Source organism: Phascolarctos cinereus, unplaced genomic scaffold, assembly GCF_003287225.1.
Source record: "Phascolarctos cinereus isolate Bilbo 61053 unplaced genomic scaffold, phaCin_HiC Scaffold_1;HRSCAF=81, whole genome shotgun sequence".
Taxonomy (NCBI): domain Eukaryota; kingdom Metazoa; phylum Chordata; class Mammalia; order Diprotodontia; family Phascolarctidae; genus Phascolarctos; species Phascolarctos cinereus.
Window position 1 is genome coordinate 181641467 of NW_027555514.1, and position 19313 is coordinate 181660779.

The following is a 19313-nucleotide window of genomic DNA, read 5'->3' on the forward strand; positions in this document are numbered from 1 at the left end:
TACAGTGTTACAATAAATGTTTACTTACTGGGTGAAGTATTTGGCCATAATAGTTTATACATTTCTACTTTTCTAAACTTTTTCTGTGTCATCTGCTGGCCTTCACATGTCATCTACAGCTTCCGCAAAACTTCCCCAAAAATCCCATTTAATTTCTTGTGCCCACCTGTGATATGTCAAAATTGTGAGGGGAAAAGTCATGATGCCAAAGGGATAACTGTAGAGATAAGTAGTGAGGGCAGAAGAGCTGGCAATAGGTCAAAGAACAGTTTCAGGCAGTATTTGTCACATAGTTGTAGACTCACAGAAAGACAACTGTGAAAATCAGGGGTTAGCAAAAGGGCAGCTCTTTTTGATCACCATCTTTCAGTGGACAGTGCTTTACAGAGCAACAGACTTTAAGAATAGCAAGTGAGGTTTTATGAATGAATTAATGGATGGATGAATGAAGAAAAGGCATTTACTAAGCACTATATGCAAAGTGCTGTGCCAAGACAGCATTGGAGATACAAGTAGAAAAGGAAGATAACCCCTGCTCTCAAGGAGTTTATATACTAATAGGGGGAGACAACACATATAGGAAATTTTAGCTTCGGGTCTTATGGAAAGGCCCTTTGCTCCTTAGGGTACTGTGGCAAAGCGGTAATACATTGATGAAACCATATCAGCTTCTGGTGTGGAACCATTTGACAGTGCCAAGAATTTTGGTGAAGTTCTTTCTTTCTTTCTTTCTTTCTTTCTTTCTTTCTTTCTTTCTTTCTTTCTTTCTTTCTTTCTTTCTTTCTTTCTTTCTTTGTTAGGCAATGGGGTTAAGTGACTTGCCCAGGGTCACACAGCTAGTAAGTGTTATGTGTCTGAGGCTGGATTTGAACTCAGGTCCTCCTGAATCCAGGGCCAGTGCTCTATCCACTGTGCCATCTAGCTGCCCTGAAGTACTTTCTTTACTAATTCTTCTGTAGCTGTGGCTGCTGAGGCAGTACTTGCAGAGAAAGTTGCTTGATTTGTCCCATGAGAATTGACTTCCTTGGACTATGGATGCAGAGCCCAAACTAGAAGCAAGGACATTGGCCTGGGACAAGTGCAAAGTGCTGACAGTAGTTGTGTTTTCAGGGTCTTTTAGCTTGTATCTGGCAGTCAGTCAGTCATTGGTATTGTCTGGAGTAAGGATGGTGGAGACCCCTTCTCCGCAAGGATTGTTTCTCTCAGTGACCACTGCGAGGTCCCAACCTGTAGCAGTGTGTTCACAGTTTGGGAGGAACAAGGGAATAAGTAGTACTCATTCCATAGTGGGGGGGGGGGAGACAGTGAACACAAACTTTCATGTATGGTGGCTCAAAGAATAATTGTACAGTACAGTGAGGTGATCCAGTGGATACAGTACCAGGCTTGAAGTCAGGAAGCCCTGAGTTCAGATGCAGCCTTCCACACTTATTATCTGTATGTTTCTGGGCAAATCGCTTAACCTCTGTCAGCCTCAGTTTCTATATGGGGGGGGCATGGGAAAATATGTTACATTTATATAAAATTTTATAATTTTCGCCTTCACTAAAGCACAATTACTATGCCATATTGTGAAGTGAAAGTGGCCCAGGAATCTCAAAGCTTAAGCCAAGCTTTGTCAGTTTCTCTCTCTTCTACCTCCCTTCCGCCCCCAACCATCAGAGTTGTGATTTCAATGATATAGGGAAACTTCCTTGACCTAATATGCATCAGCATCTCCTCAGCAACTTATATACTGTAGAACTATCCAGATTCCTGAGAGTAAGTGATTTGTCCAGGGTCATACTTCAGAGATGGAACTTGGACCTAAATCTTCTAGACTCCAAGGCAGACTCTAATTATTAGGCTCATGCTGACCTTTCCCACTCAGTAGAAGAGACTTCAGATAGAGACTCAGTGATGGACAATATTGCTGTCATCCAGGGATCATATAGCTAAATCATGAAGGCTTATCATCAGGTTGGATGTTGGGTGGTGGATTTTTTGGCTCTACAAATTCTCCAAGCCCACCTGCCAAGTATAGAAGAGTTCTTTTCAATTTCTTCCATCTCCTTCTATGTACTGACTCCATTACCACAGTTTACAAATGGGCTCATATCTCACCTATCTTTAAAAAAATATCTTTCACTTGACCCTGACATTTCTTTCAATCTGTTGCCATATATCTCCTTTTTACAGCTACAATCTCCTAGAAAGAGATGTATAAAATTTCCACACCCATTTCCTCACATTAATTAATTAAAAAAAACCACTTTTGTAATCCACCTTCTGTCTTCAACCTACTGAAGCACTTTTCAACACTACAACTTATCCCTTAAACTACTGATGACTTTTTCTCTTAGCTCTTCCTACCTAAATCCTCACTCCACAGTATTTGCCACCACTGATCTATTTCCTTTCTTGGATGTCTTGTTCTCTCTTCACCTTGGTGATATTGCTTCATTTTTGTTCTTCTCTTGCCTAAGTGTTCTTCCTTGGTTTACTTTGCTTGATCATACCTAGGAGGCATGAATGTCTCTCTGGCTGCCTCTTGCTTCTTCTATCTTGCTAATCTCAGCAGATCCTCTGGATTCACGTATCATGTTTATGTAGATGACCACTCTAATATCTCTCCTGTACTCCAGTCCTGCTTCTCCAATTGTTTTCTTGCTCTCTCTACTTGGATGGCTTATGAACATCTCAAACTTTAAATAAAACTCCAAGTGCCATATAATAGGAATACAATAGATTGAATTCTCCTTAAACTCATGTCTCTTTCAATTCCTCCTATTTCTGATGAGAATATCACCATCTTTTGAGTCACCCAGATTAATAATATATCTATGACTCTGGGGGTGGGGCAGGTAGAAATAGCCTGGGTCTTCTTTTTTCACCAGTGTTGGAAGTGCAGCAGCTCCTCATCAGCCTGATAACCCCATTAATCAACATGGAAACTTTGCACGGTTCTGTTTCTAACTGGGTGTAATTTTTTCTCCTTATGCAGCCTAGAAACCACCCACTTTTGGTGGCTCACCATTTTGGTGCCAAAATTAGTGTGGATACCTGACTGACTGACTTAGCACACTGCAATTCAGAACTCCTGAATTCAAGCAATCCATCTGTCCTAACCTCTAACGTAACTGAGTATAGGTATTTATGACTTACCACATTTTACAAACCTCCTTTTTCACTCTCTGACTCCAAAATATCCAGTTATTTGTAGTAGTTGTTGGTCAGTCATTTCAGACATGTCTAATTCTTTGTGACACCTCCTCCCTCCCAATTTGGAGTTTTCTTGGCAAAGATACTAGAGTGGTTTGCCATTTCCTTGTCTTTCTTCATCTCTGCCTCTGTCTCCCTGCCTCTCTGTATCTCTCTCTCTCTCTCTCTTTCTCTCTCCGTTATGTTGTTGTTGTTATTAGTCATTTTTCAGTCATCTTCAACTCCTTATGACCTCCCCCCCCCCAATTTGGGGTTTTTCTTGACAAAGATACTGGAATGGTTTGCCATTTCCTTCTCCAGTTCATTTTACAGATGAGGAAACTGAGGCAAACAAGGTTAAGTGACTTGCCCAGGGTTACACAGCTAGTTAGTGTCTGAGGCCAGATTTGAAATCAAGAAGATGAATCTTCTTGACTCCAGGCCCAGCACTCTATCCACTGTGCCACCTAGCTGCCCTATATGTACGTACGTATGTATATATAATAAACATATCAAATGTGTTTATGCACATATTTGTGTTTGTGTGTGTAGCCTCTGTGCATCAGTGATCATTCCCTGAAAACAGTTCCTGAGTACATTAGAGGTCTATGATTTTCCAGTTAAAAACTGACTAGTTAAAATTTTCTTGTTAAAAATTGACTTGCCATGTAATTGCAAGTTAATGACAACTTTCCCCTTAAAGAAGTTAAGAGATTTTGTCTTAAGACATTTTTAATGTAAATCTTGTCTTAAAATTCTTTGCTATTAATATTTCAATCTTTAGAGACATTTTGTTTTCTTTTATATTTAATTATTGGAAAGCTTTTAGAAGTTTTCTTTGATGCATTTTGAATTTGAATAATGGCTTTAAGGAAAAACATTTTTTACAAGTATAAGGTATGACCTTTGAAACCACTTTAGCAGATCACATAATTGCATTTTTTTCTTCTGGGTATTTTACAATGTCAGTACTGATATGTTGCTTTGTGCAATAATTTCTTTTAAGATGGTAAACATTTTGAATTTTTATTTCGATCTATATTTTATATTACTTATTTCGTTTTTTTATGGAACACTCATTTTCAACTATGTCACTTTTTTCCTTCTCTTTCTCCTTCAGTGATCTTTGTAACAAAGACTAAAAAGAAAAAAAATGCAGTTTAGTGAAACAAACTAACAAATTAGCCACAGCTGGTAGTATATGGAATATTTGAAACCTATAGTCCTTCACTGTTGCAGTAAAGGGAACCACTTTAGACCATGACTCGTTTCTATTCTACCAGTCCAAATTAGAATTCACATTAATTCAAAGCAAAAGATATTTTCTTGAACAGCAGCAGTATAAATAACAAGAAACTCTCCCAATCACATGACACTTTTTCTGACAGATTTCTGTTTCATGAGCAGAAGTGCCATGTTTTGCAGTACACATTTCCTGGTCCCTACAGCTTCTACTGGCTTCCCCTCTAAGATTGTCTTTAGTCTACTCTCTATTATTTGATATACACAGATTTATGTATAGGTTATGTATCAGTGTCTCCTTGAGGGCAGGAGGGACTATTTTTACTTTTACTTTGTCTACCCAGCCCTTAACACAATGGTCGAAAGATACTTATTGATGATTGATTGATTGATTAGTAGCAACTTAAATGGGAGCATATACAGGGAACATGTAAGTACTCACAGATCACTAAGTAATGTTATACAATGCTTTTTTTTTATATTTATTTACTTATTTTTAGTTTTCAGCATTCATTTCCTTAGGATTTTGAGTTAAAAATTTTCTCCTCTTCTCTCCCCTCTCCCAAGATGGTATACAATCTGATATAGACTATACATATGCATTCATATTAAACATATCTTCACATTGCTCATATTGTAAAGAACAATTAGAACCAATGGGAGAAACCCAAGAAAGAACAGAGAGAAAGAGAGAGAGAGAGAGAGAGAGAGAGAGAGAGAGAGAGAGAGAGAGAGAGATGAGAGAGAATAGTATGCTTTGATCTGTATTCAGACTCCATAGTTCTTTTTCTGGATGTGGATAGCATTTTCCATCATGAGTCTTTTGGAGTTGTCTTAGATCCTTGCAATGCTGAGAAGAGCTAAGTCCATTAAAGTTAGTCATCGCATATACAATGCTTTTAAAATAAGAAAAGGACACAGTGAATCTACTATTTGTATGACAAATTAAAACAGTACCTTTAGCAATCTGTAAATGAATGTGCAAATATAAATTTATTATTATGAAAGATTGGAAATCCAGCAGCAAAACCAGTTATAATAGCTGGCATTTATAGCAAACAAATTATAATACCTAGCATTTATGATGCTTTAAAGTTTTCAAAGTATTTTACAAATATCTTATTTTATTCTTTGAAGAACTCTGGGGAGCAGGTACAATGAGTGTCTTTTTTTTTTAACAGATAAGGAAATTGATGCAGATGGGTTAAGTGACTTGACCAGCATTACAAAACTAGTTAAGTGTCTGAGGCAGGATTAGAACACAGGTATCTGTATCCCTACTCCAGGTATGATGCTGTATTCACTGAGCCACCATTATTGTTTAAGTGGATATTATTTTTTTTAAAGCTTCCTCGATTTAGGAGGACTAAGCTTGTAACCAAATCCACTAAGAATAACTTTAAGGTGTCTTCCTTGTTACATCCAGACCTTTAAGACATTCTCAGCTATAGCAATCTATCATTTGAGGCATGTTTGTGCAAAACCATTCTTGGTAGCTGACTTTGATAGTTTTCCTATCAACAAGTTTGTATGACAATACAAGAAACATATAGGGAATACAAACAGTTGGGCAAACCCTTGTGAGAGAGGGAACACGTGTAGCCAGAATAACTCATGGATATGACTCTGTGCTGCCTGAAATCTTTTTCTGCTTCCAAAACTGCCACTGAAGTATACTATGTAGTGAATAGAATAAGTCCTTAATTGGGGGTTGGGAAGACCAAGGTTTGAATCCTGTCTCAGAAATTTACTATTTGTGTGACTTGGGGCAAGTCATTTAGTCTTTCTGAGCTTCTCTTTCCTCTTCTCTAAACTAAGGCTAATAATACCACTTACTTCAAAGGGCTGTTGGGGAGATCAGATGAGATAATGACTTTATAAGCCTTGAAGCACTCACTATTAACATGTTAGGTATTATTATTATTATTATTATTATTATTATTATTATTATATCATCTGCTGGTCTCATGGTGTCATTTTGTGGACTGCTTTCTTCTGGAGACTACGAGGTAGGAGCTATTTTATGGTCTCATAACTTTTTTTTCTTCACTGTCTAGCTACTGGTTCTCAATTGTTGATTCTCTGCTTCTACTGGCATCTCTTGGTTGTCCACTGAGTTTTAGCTCATGTGAAGTCTCTTCTCTGCAGTGGTAGAGGCATAGTTGTTTGTGTGTACTTTGTACAACTAGCCTGTAACCTCAGGGTTATTCCTTTTCTTCTGTGAGTCATATCCTTAGTCTCACCCATTCAGCTAGGAAAAAACCCTTAGGTCAAATCTGTTTTCCAAACTGCTTAGCTTTGCTCTCAGCTGTACCTCCCTAAGATGTGCCTGCTATTAGAGGTGGGGTAAGGAAAGTCCTTTCAGCTCTTGTACTCCACTAGTTACCCTGGAGCTTCACGTAAGACCATGCATAGGGTGGAGCTGCTAAACTTTGTCCTAAGTTACTACTGGCACCAAAGTCCCTGGTCTCCCTTATGTTTTAATAAGACTTAAAAATAATTCTTCTTCCCATTACTCCTTAGAATTAAATATTTGTTTAAATTGGGAATTATGTAACATTAAAATAAATTACACAGAAAACTCATTTTTTTCAGTATAGCTAGATTTTAATGTAATTAAAATAGATTTCTTTAGCAACCATTAGCACAAGGAAATGTGAAATCTGTTTGTCCTTGCTAAATGTGTTATTGGTCAGGGATAAAAGCTGGACTTGTCATTTGTAGGCAAACCTCTTATCCTCTGTTTATCTCAGTTTCACCATTTTTTTAAGGGATAATATAACAGCACCTACCTCTCAGAGCTGTTTTTGGTATAATATGAGATTATAGTACTTTGCAAACCTTAGAGAAGGCCAGTTCTCAGTTCTTTATGATCTGCTGTTTACCCATTTTAAGTCATATAAGGACTGTTTATATTTGACAGCGGAATTGTAATATCCACATTCTCTTTTGAGATAGAAAAGAATGAAGAATTATGGGAGTCTCATAGTTGAATCAGTCTTTTTGTAAAATGAGAGAGGAAGGAAAGGAATAAGCATTTATATGATCCCTACTGTGTGTCAGGCACTGTGCTAAGTCCTTTACAAATACTTCATTTGATCCTTACAGCAATCCTGAGAGGGAAGTGCCCAAAGAAGTGATTTGCCCAGGATCACAGAGCTATTAAGTATTTGAAACCTGTCAGGTCTTCCTGACCCCAGGCCCAGCACCCTTTCCACTCTTGCCACTAGCTGCAACTAGCTGCTTCAGGTAATTAAAAAGTGCCATTAACAAAGGAAAATTCCAAGGGAAGTGGGAAACAGTACAAACTTCATGAACTTTTATGCAGTACTAATATTAACTATTAAGCAGTTCTCAAATGTGACTTCTCCTTCACAGGCATTATTATAAAAATGCTACGCGGGAAAGGCATGGTTTGATCATCTCTGTACTATATAGGTGTTAATTTTAGATGGTATTATGGTATGGCAGAATGAGTACTGAACTAGGAATCAGAAGTTTTGGATTCAATCAGTCAATCAATAAACATTTATTCAGTGCCTAGTATGTGTCTGGCACTGTGCTAAGTGCTGGGGATACAGGAGGCAAAAGACAGTCCCTACCGTCAAGGAGCTGAAATCTGATGGGGGAGCCCACATACAAACAAATATATACAAACATATATAGCATGGTAAGTGGGAAATAATTAGATAAATAGGGAATAATTAACTGAGGGAAGGTACTAGAATATTAAAGGGGTTGGGGAAGGCTTCCAATGAAAGATGAGATTTTAGTTTGGACTTAAAGAAAACCAAGGAGGACAGTGGCCCTAGTGGGAGAGCATTCTAGAAATGGGGGAAAGCCAGAGAAAATGCGTGAGTTGAGAGATGGAGGGCCCTGTTCATGGAGCATCCGGGTTGACACTTATTAGTTTTGTAACCTTGGCCATACCAATTAACGTCTTGGAAACTTAGTTTCCTCATCTGAAAAGGAAATAAACATTGTTCCTGCTATCTCTCAGGGGTTTTGAGATGATCCCGTGAGAGTAGAGGATTGAAAAGGCTTTGAAAATTTTAAAGGATTCAGCTCATATCAATTAGCATTTTAAGTCAAGGAGTTTCTTTTCCCATCCCTACTCTCAATACCTTTCAATTGATTGTTATTTCCTTGGGAACAAACTTGGTCATTATAATTATACAGTGATCAGTTTCTTTTTTTTCCCCATGTACATTGTCATAGTCTTTGTTTATGATGTTTTCCTGATTATGTTTGATTTTGCTCTTCATGAGTTCTTATTCATTTTTCCTGCATTTCTCTGGATTCTTCATATTTATATTTGTGTGTGGGGGTACAGAAATATTCCATTAAATTCCTATACCACAATTCATTTGGCCTTTCCCCAACAGATGAGCACCTACTTTGTTTTCGATATTTTGCTGCTGCAAAAAAGTACTTCAATGAATATTTTATTGTATATGGGACCTTCTTTCACCTTGGAGAATGTGGCTCTCAGTGGAATCTCTGGATCAAAAGATACAGATATTTTAGTCATTTTTAAATTTCTTTTGGTATTCAAATTGCACTTTGTTTTGTCACAAAAGATAATGTGCAACAAATACGCAAGTAAATATCCTACCAGGATAAAATTGCTAAAAAAAAAGTTGTTGAACCATGTGATATTGTTATTTTTTCTGATGGTAAATATCATTTTCCATTCTAGTAGTCACTAGCAGAAACAAAGGATGTATGCTTTTACTTTCATTGGTTAGTATCAGTGTTGTAAATTTTAACCTGAGTTTTGTTTGTGTTTAATTTTGTCTTTATTTAGCTATTTTAGTTGCTGGATAGAATGTTCTTTTGGTTCTGCTCTCTCCATTCTGCATCATTTCATGGAAGTCTTCCCATGTTTCTATAAAATATTTGTATTTGTTATCCTAATGATACAATAATATTCCATTATATTAGCCTGCCACACATTGTTTAGCCATTTCCCAGTTTAGGATATGTATTTTGTTTCCAGATTTTTATCACAAATTTTTTAAAAAATGTATACATTTTTATATTATATAAAAGTTTTTGGATATGTCTTTTCTTGAATGACTAAATGACTCTGTGAAAAAAGTATTTATTAAATACTATATTCCAAGGTTAGATCAGCTTGCTCTTAAGAAGCTTACACTTAACTGGGGAAACACCACATATAAAAGAGTTCAGATGCTGGGCAGATGGCAAAATCTAAGGGTCCTTAGAGTGTACCAGTGGGTCAGATGGTAGTTTTGAAGGGGGTAGTGGCAGAGCAGATGGTAAGGCCTGCTGGTTCACCATTTCACTGGAAGGCTCATAGTTGATGACTCCTACCTTATCCAAGTGATATGAATAGCCACAGATTTTTCCACCTGGACCCAGCTTGAATCTAGGTGGCCTGAGTAAGGGGAGACACAAAGGAAAGAGGGTGTGGGGAAGAGTAGGGTCTTTTAAAACTTTTAATAACTTTCTTGGGGCACAGTTCTATTAATGGAATCTATGGTGACAATGGATAGAATACTGGATTTGGAGTCATAAAGAGTTCACTTTGCATCCTGCCTCAGTCATTTGTTAGTTGTTTGATCCTGGGCAAAGCAATTACTCTCTCTTGGCCTTAGTTTCCTCATCTATAAAATGGAGATAATAATAGCATTTACCTCATATGATTGTTGTAAGGGAAAATGAGATAAGATATGAAAAGCTTTTTACAAATCTTAAAATTTTATAGGTACTAATTATTATTACTATCTCTGGATCAAAGGGTATGAGCAATTTAGCATATGTTCTGACAAAATTCCAAATTGTTTCCCAGAATGTTTGGACTCTCACAGCTCAATAACAGCAAGGTTCCATTCCTGTCTTTCTATAGAATGGAATTTTCCTTCTATGTCAACATCTCTTTCAATTTGATTAATACAGAATGATATACCAGCGATGTGATTTTTGATGTTTTTTCAAAATTTCAAAATTTTAAATTCATATGTCAAACTCAAGTTCACATTTATTTTCTAAAAGGTATTTACTTATATCCTTTGATCAGTCTGTTAAGGAATTTTTACAAAAAATTATATACATTTATGCTTTTATAACTTACAGATTCAGATTTTTTAGGAGATGTTATAATAAAGATTTCCCTCAGCATATCTCTTTTCTTGTAAGTCTAGCTGCATTAATTTTATTGGTGCAAACTTTTAAATTTTATGTATTTCTTCTTTTGTAACTATCATAAAGTGTGTGGAAATGAATTTTTCTCTGATCCTTAGTTGTGAAACAAGTAACTTTTATTTTCTAACATGACTTTACTTGCATAATTTTCATTTTATTGTAGCATAAGACATGACACAATGAAGCATTAGAATGTGTTTCACGTAATGTTTTCCCAATAATAATAATGGTGGTAATAATGATATCTGACACATATCTTTAGGTATTACAACACACTTATCACATTTCAACCTATCTCAATAAAATTTTCTTTAGATGTGGAAAGATGTAGCATTCAATCTTTATAAGGTGATTATTTTACCTGAGGTCTTTACTTTTTTCCTTCTTACTTTCTTTGGTTTCAATCATATTCTTTGATCATTTTTCCTGATGGAATTTGCTGATTGAAATTCCTGTCAGGCAGTAGCAACTGAGTTAGATATGTTTGGTAGACAGGGGAAGCTTTTACCTCTAGAGAGGGATAAAGCTTCTTTCATTCTGTGTTTGACTTGGAATTCCTTTCACAATTTCAGAAGGTTTTTTTTTTTTACTAAAGAATTCTTGAATTGAAACACTGTGTTGTAAAAAAGATTGAGCAGTGTAGAAAGACTGGGTGTTGTAGTAGGAATACTTGGGTTCTAGCCCTGGTTCTGGCCCTCATTTCTTGTGTGTGCCTGGGGCAGTCACCTCATCTTCTTAGGCTTAATTTTCCTTATCTGGAACTGGAGGAAACTTGGATTACAGGATGGTTGTAATGATTTAACTCCTTTCTCTTTCCCAGGGGTATATATTAATATTAATTTGAGTATTTATAGTGTGAAGATTCTTAGAGATTTCAGTGATTAATTCAGAGGACTGCTTCTCTAATTCTGAACTGCAGTTCACTACTGGGTAGGGCCTAGGTAAAGAAAATATTTTGGAGAAGGTAGAGTTTTCCTAGTACTCTTCGAATCATGCCATATCTTATATACAATTTACTTATCAAGAGCTTTAGATATGAGCTATGTCCAGAGTGGTGGTAACTTTGGCTGAATGGGGAGGTAAGGACAATGAGATCCACGGCAACTGCAAGTATTTAATCTTTTAATGAAGGGATGGAAGCTGGGTTTGGCTAGTCTGGACCAGGCTAAACTGGAGGAAATAGTTTTTATTTGAATAATTGACCTAACCATTTATTTGCCCCAAGCTAAACTGTCAGATATAAGATAGTTATCTGCCATGTCAATTTTAAAAATCAAGAATGCATATAGTAATTATTCCACATGTTGACCTCTATGGTAAATTATTTACTGTAAGATGAATATAATTACTTGATCTCCAAGAGCTCTTCCTCATTCTCTATAATTACTTGCCATGTCTTCTTATTTCCACAGCAGACATGTCAAACATGCAGCCTGCAGGGATCCTTATGTATGGTTTAGGAGCTCTTGTTTCTATTTGAGTTTGATAACATTGTTCTACAGTACTTCCAAGACATCCATACCCTTCTCTCTACTAATACAAGCATGACTTTAATTCAGACCTTTATCACCTCTCACTAGGATTGTTGTAATGTCTTCTAGACTATAGTCAATCCCTTTTCCAATTCATCAACCACAGAATGCCAGATAGAAATTCTTAAATCTCAGATCTCACTATGCCACACCTCTGGTCAAGAGGCTACAGTAGCTCCCTATTGCCTTTTCAATGTAAGAACTTCTCTTTTTGACAAAGCCAAACTTGGAACCCAGGGCATCTGAATCCAAATCTAGCACTTTTCTACTCTATTACAATGCTTCTATTCCACCACCTTTTTTATCTAACATATTCCTCTTCAATAAGGAATGATCAACAGAATATATAAAATAAACTCTACTTGGATGAAGTTATTTGAACAACACTAATTAAAATATCTTACTAAAAGTCAATGAAATAAGTTCTTGATTATCAAAAACTGAATTATTTTCTCAGAGATAGGATACCATAAGCACCATCCAGTCATATCTTTGCCAGAGTCAATAGGACCAAGGTAAACAATAAATGGGGTAAATGTCTTTGTATTTTACTCAGTGCTTCCGATTGTACTCCAGTTTTGCCTACTTCATAAAATTTTGATTTAGAGAGAAGTAAAAGGTTATCTAGAGAAGATGAAAATGAAAAAGTTTAGAATAATAATACTGTATAGTAAGTCCATGGGACCTCTTTTAGAGACTAGTTGTTTTCTTTTTAGTTGTCATGAGATTGAGGTCTCACATACATGTATGCTTTTAAACTTATATATCTTTCATTCATTCAAAAACATCAAAAGCCTATTATGTGCCAGTCACTGTTAGGCACTGCAGATACAGAAATAAAAGTGAAAGTTTCTGTGTTCCAGGAGTACATTCTATTAGGAATAAACAACTTGTATACATATCAGTAAATATAAATTATATACAAAGCAAGTATATAGCAATATCAAAAGTTCACTTTTAAAAAGAATTTTAATATTATTTCATGTGAATAGAATAATTTTAGTTGATTTAATTGAGCTTCCAATCTTTTGATTGAGTGTATTAAGAAATCCTTTTTTCTATTTTTTTAAATTCTGGAAACTTCAGAAATACATATGACTGTAGGCCATCCTGGAATGGATTTTAGCCTGCTTTGATCAGTTTTCTAAAATAATGACACTTTCGTGATTTTTTTTCCTCTTTCTTTAAAAAAAATTATTGATGCCTTATTTTTTTCATCTTTGTCACTTCCCAATAACTTCCATTGTAAGTCTATGCTTTGGGTAAGATATAACAAAACAAAATATTGTCTATGTCTGATAACATCGCAACATATTGTACCTATAGTTATTAATACCTCTCTATTGAGAAGGTAGGTTTCAACATCCGTCTTCTGGAATCAGGATTGGTCAGTATATTAATCTGAATTTTGATGTCTTTACATTACTGTGGTCATTGAATATGTTGTTCTCTTGATTCTGTTTTCTTCACTTTCTCAGTTTGTGTAAATCTCCCCACATTTCTTTGAATTTCCCATGGTGTTGTTTTTTGGATTTTGTGGGGTTTTTTGTCTTTTTTGACTAGGCAATAATATTCCATTATGTTCCTACACTGTAATTAGTTCAGCTATTTCTCAATTGATGAGCATCCATTTTATTACCATAGAAAGTATTATAAAAGATATTTTGTTATGTTGGACTTTTCCTTCTGTCTTTGATACCCGTAAAATATATGGCCAGTAACTGGTCAAAGGTTATGTTACTTTTCTAGCATAGTTGTAAGTTGTTTTCTGGAATAGTTAGACCAATTCACAATCTTACCAACAGTAGAAATGTGTGTCCATATTTCTAATCAAACAACAAATACTTATTAAGTGCTTACTTTGCTCCAGACATGGTACTAGGCATAGGAGATAAAAAGATGGCAATGAAACAATTCCTACTCTCTATGAAGTTACTTTTCATTTATGGAGGCAAGTTGTATATATTTAAGAATATACAGAATAAAGGTAAGTCAGAGAGAGGGGGCACTAGCATTTGAAGGTGTCAGGAAGGATGTCATATAGGAATGTGCTTGAGCTGAGTCTTGAAGAAAGAAGTAAGAGTTTCTATGAGAGAGGTAAAGAGGTAGTGAATTTCAGGTAGAGGGAAGAGCTAATGCAAAGGCACAGAGATGAGAGATGAGGTGTCAAGGAATAGTAAGAATGCTAGTTTAGCTAGATAAAGCTTGGGAGGATCAATAATACATAATGAAGCTGGAAAGTTAGGTTGGAGTCAGGTTATGAATGTCTTTAAAAAACAAAGAGAGGAGTTTGTATTTGAAGCCAGAGCCACTAGAGTTGCAAATCTGGGGGAAAGAGTCTATAAATGGCAGTAGTTAACCGTGTTTGTGTTGACTCCATCTCTAGGACCAGTATGATGAGAGCATGTGAAAGAAGACACATCCTAGAAAAGATATAGGATTATCTTGGGGAATTCTGATCTCTGAATATTCAAAAATAGAAAGAAAATCCCTTTGAAAGAGTTTTAAAATAAAGGGGTGTTTTTTAGTTGTGAAATGGGAATTCATAATCTAACATATCCACTGTTTAACCACATTTGCTGATTTCATGAATGTTTGATGAAAACTTAGGGTTACTTTAGTTTGTATCTCTCTAATTTGTGAATTTGTACATTTCACAAAATACAACCCTCTTTTGTTTTAAAATAGCACCAAAAAGCATAGGAATAAAAAGATCAAAGCAGAAAAACAGCCTTATTTGAAGTGGTTAAACACTAAAAACTTTTCCAACAAGATCAGGGGTAAAGCAAAGGGCATATAGCTTATCTCTGTTATTACTTGACATAGGGCTAGAAATGCAATTAGACACAATAAGAAATTAGAATAATTGTAAACAAAAAAGAGCAAAGTGAATTTACAAAATTTGTAGATATTATGATGATTTAGAGAATTCCAGGGATTCAATAAAAAAAAATAGAAACAATTAATGATTTTGGTAAATAGATAAAAAAAAACCCTACAGAAATCATCAGCATTTTTTGGCCATTATTTTTAAAAAACTCAGGAAAAAGAGATAGGGAAATTCCATTCAAAGAAACTACAAAGTGAATGAAATTTGCTATGTTAAGTTATCAGGACACATATAGGCCACATAAAATTGTAAAACACTTAATAGAAATAAAGGAAGACAAATATTTGGGAAGATATAGTATATTCCCTAAATTAATTTGCAGATTTAGTGCTACTAAATCAAATTAACATTCATGTTAGAACTGGACAGAATAACTTCAAAATTCACTTAAAGGAGTAAAAGATTTAGAATCTGAAGGGAAATAATAAAAAAAATTTAAGGACAAAGGGGGTCCAGAACTACTAGATGTCAAGTAACATCATAAAACAGTAATCATAGAAACTATGTGGTCTTTCTTCCAAGAAAAACATAGGATGTTGCAGGAAGTGGCTTTAGTGAGTCAGAGGAGAACACTCTTTCCTCTGAGTCAGTTCTTAATCTCTGTGATATAAACAGTACAATCCTACTATATTATATTTTATTTTATGTTAAAATTGATGTGTACAGAGCAACACCAACAAAAGTAAATACACTATCATTACCAGTAAATAAATCTTTTCCATTGCCATATTGGTATTCTTACTTCCTTTCTGCCCAAATAAATTCTTCTTCTCATTTAAATTAAATTGAATACGTCAGAGTTATTTTTGGGTGTTTGATATTATTGGGTTTCACTTCAAAAAAGAATAGCATGTTGTGGTTGCTAAATAGTCCTGTATTGGGATGGATAGGAGGGAAGAGATGAAAGGAATTTGTGGAAAAGTTGGGTTTTTTTCCCCTTTCTCAATAAGTAGCCAAAAATAGTCAATTTTGTCATAGAAGTGGTATGTTTTATTCCAAAAACATATATGAAAACACCCCCATAGTACTGCTTTAATATAAGCAAAAATTGTTATTGTTTATTTACAGAGTAGGAAGCCTACATGACAGAGATGGCTCATTTCATATCATAACTAATCAGTGAAAGAATCAATTTGTTTGTTTTTTTTCCCCCTCCAGGCCATCCTGGCCTGCTTTGTATTTTCAGTGGCATTTTCAGTTGTCAATATTGCATAGGGGAACTTCATATAAATTCTGAAAATGTTGTGTCAATCTTGACAGCTCCAGAAATAATCAATCATATATTTTTCAAGGACCCACTATGTGCAAGGCAGTACACTAAATGCTTCTAGTGAGAATGAGCCTTGTGCATGGTTGTCTCTGAATATTTATTGGTTTAATTGAACAATTGTTTAATAAAATTGTCAATTATGAGAAGGTTGGCATCCTAAGAGATCATAATTTAGTTGAGAAAAGACATGGGTGCATGAAAAAATTAATAGTACAGGTTAGTATATATTAAGTACCAAATGAGTGATATGTATAGAAAGTATCCTTAGGGATCAGAGGAAAGAGACAACTGTATATTCACCTGGAATGGGCAGGGAAGGGTTTCCTTGGGGGGTGGAATGTGATCTGGAACAGAAAAGTAAATGAAATGTGGTTAGATATAGAGGAGGGAAGAGGATTTCTAGAGAGTGGCACCAATGTGTGCAATAGCTTGGAGGTGGAAAAGTGCAAAATGTGTGCATAGAATGGTGAATGGACCACTTCAGCAATAGTAAAGGTTCATGTCCTAATGGCTAACATTTCTTTAGTTACTTTAAGTACTTTTTCCTCACAACAGTCCCATGGGTTAGGGAGTTCAAGTTACTCTAGAAGAGAAGGACCAAGGAACTAGGAGAGCAGCATAGATTTAGAGCTGGACAGATCTTAGAAATCATCAAGTGTCACTCCCCCCTCCCCCACTCCCACCCTCATCATTTTATAAATGAAAAAACTAAGGTCCAGAGCAGTTCACTGATTTGCCCATCACTTACACAGCTAATAAATGTTGGAGTCTGATCTTGAACCTCTGTATTCCAATTCCAAGTTCACTGCTTTTCCCATTATACTATGCTGCCTTCCATATCATCAGTACATATTACACACTTTATATGCTACTAAATTTAAAAAAAAAACCTACATGGAACTGATGACTACTTGCTAAAATATACATAGCCAAAAGTAACAAAGGAGGAAGTAGATAATTTTCATTAAATTGTTAAAATAAAAGCTATAAAATCAGACAAAGAGAAACAGATTACATGTACCTCTTAACAGCTGATCTCTCAATAATTCATCTGTTCATTTGGAGATGACAACTATTAAGACTGATACTATCCACCACAACTGCCACATTGAGATAGATGGCAGTGTTTCATAGATTGTTTTTTTAGTGTTCCATTTGGCTTTCTAACGTAAGAATTGTAGTATGTTGCTAGCAGGGCCGTCTTTAGTAGTTGCATTGATGAATGTGTTATTCGTGAGATTTTCCTTTTAGACATTTAGTTCTTTGGCCTTATGGTTTTCCTCTACTCAAATGCAGTTCTCATTAACAGGCAAAAAACCACTTTAAGTCTTTTTTCAAATTACATTTTCATTTATTTTGGTAAAATTTCCTAGTTACATTTTTTTAACATTTATTTCTTAAAATTTTGAGTTCCAAATTCTCACCCTCCTCCCATGCCTCCTCCACCTATCACTTATACATGAAAACACATTATCTTATCAGTAAAAAATTGGTTCATACTAAGATGTTAATTAACTTCTTACCTGAAGGTGAGTTTTAAAAATGAGGTTAAAAAAAATCAGGTAGCTTTAAAGCACTGGGCTTGGGCTTCAGCTCTGAGAAATGGGAAGAAACTAAAACCAATCTTTGCTTCACCCTTTGGCTAATTATTGCCTCTCCTCTCATGAGTATAGTGTGATAACATAATAGAGCATTCTTCTATATACCTTACATATCTGAAGGCTTACCCTGCTTTGCATTCCTAGTGCTTGGTATAGTACTTGGTGCATAGTAAACACATAAATGTTTATTTACTGTCTTGGGCAAATTCTTTCACCAGTTTTTCTCTAGAAAGCCAAAAGTGGAGACTTGAAAGGAACAAACGAATTGTCCTTAAGTTTTTTGAAGGGCAATCTAGTGGAAAGATTAGGGTTTTGGTTTTTTTTTTGCTTTTTTTGCTTGGTTGACTATGGGAAGAACTTGCCTGAGAAACAGGTTCAGGAAAAATAAAGAAAAAAGCTTCCTAATGATTAAATACAAAAGTGGACTGGGCTGTTCTGGGAGGTTCCCCCTCCATTGAAGTCTTCAAGCAGAAAGCAAATGACCTCTTAGGTATATTGTAGGAGGAATTCATGTTCAGGTATGAGTTGGAATAAATGACTTCTGAGAACCATCCCAAGGCTGAAATTCTGTGATCTGCAAAATGAGGGTTAATAATACCTGTTCTATTTTATTCGTAGCTTATAAGAAAATAACGTTGTAACACATAAACTGCTTTGTAAACTATAAAATGCTATATAAATGATTTCATGTTATTTTATATCTTATTTTCCTATCCACCCAATTACTACTTCCTCCCCATTCTATATTTTCCATTTGATACTTTGTGATTCCTCTGCCTTTTTTCTTTTAAACATAAGACTCACTACTTCCTGCCTCCTCTTCACTACCCCCTTTCAATTAAGACAGTAGTCTAACTGTTACTACCTTCAGGGTTTTAGAAGTTTAGCATAACTGGAGTTTGTTTCTTAAATTCTGTTCTGGCACCTCCAGGCTAGTAATTCTCTCCACCCCAGATCCTTGAGTTTAAATAATTCCTAGCCAGTTGTCTTATCATAGAATAAGAAGTTGAGGAGGGCTTTGCCTTAGTAGCTCAGACCTGATGACTGAAGGGCAATTATGACTGTTGGCCTAGTGCTGGCTACAGCAGGGATTCCCAAATTTTTTTTTCAGTCCTGGTACTGCTGACTTTCAGTAAACTGCCTTTTATGCACTATTCAGTATGTCAAGAAATAAATTCTAGAGTTTCTCAGGCATATGCACATAAATAAAATAGAGATTAAGTAATTTAAGTAAGATAGTATCGTTATTTGCCAAATATTTCCCATGCGCCATGTATAGACTTTTTTGATCCTCTTTGGGGAAAGGACCGTACATAAAGTTAGAGCCTTTGCGTTAGAGCACAGAAGAAAGCTGAACACTTCAGAGGTACTTGTGTATTTTTCAGCATGCATGTCAGTATAACCTATGAATCTTAATATTATTCCATAGT

At 35.5% G+C, this 19313-nt stretch overlaps 1 protein-coding gene across 4 annotated transcripts in view; it reads left to right on the top strand.

The window, feature by feature from the left end:
• Positions 1-19313, top strand: part of EPS8 (EGFR pathway substrate 8, signaling adaptor) — a 250410-nt gene that overhangs the window by 98608 nt on the left and 132489 nt on the right. Inside the window, exon 3 of one of the 4 annotated variants that reach the window (XM_020994273.2) lies at positions 7531-7671. The exons of the other annotated variants lie outside the window; for them this stretch is intronic. The gene's annotated coding sequence lies outside the window, so the exon portion shown is untranslated. The remainder of the gene's footprint in view (positions 1-7530; positions 7672-19313) is intronic. 4 annotated transcript variants of the gene reach the window in all.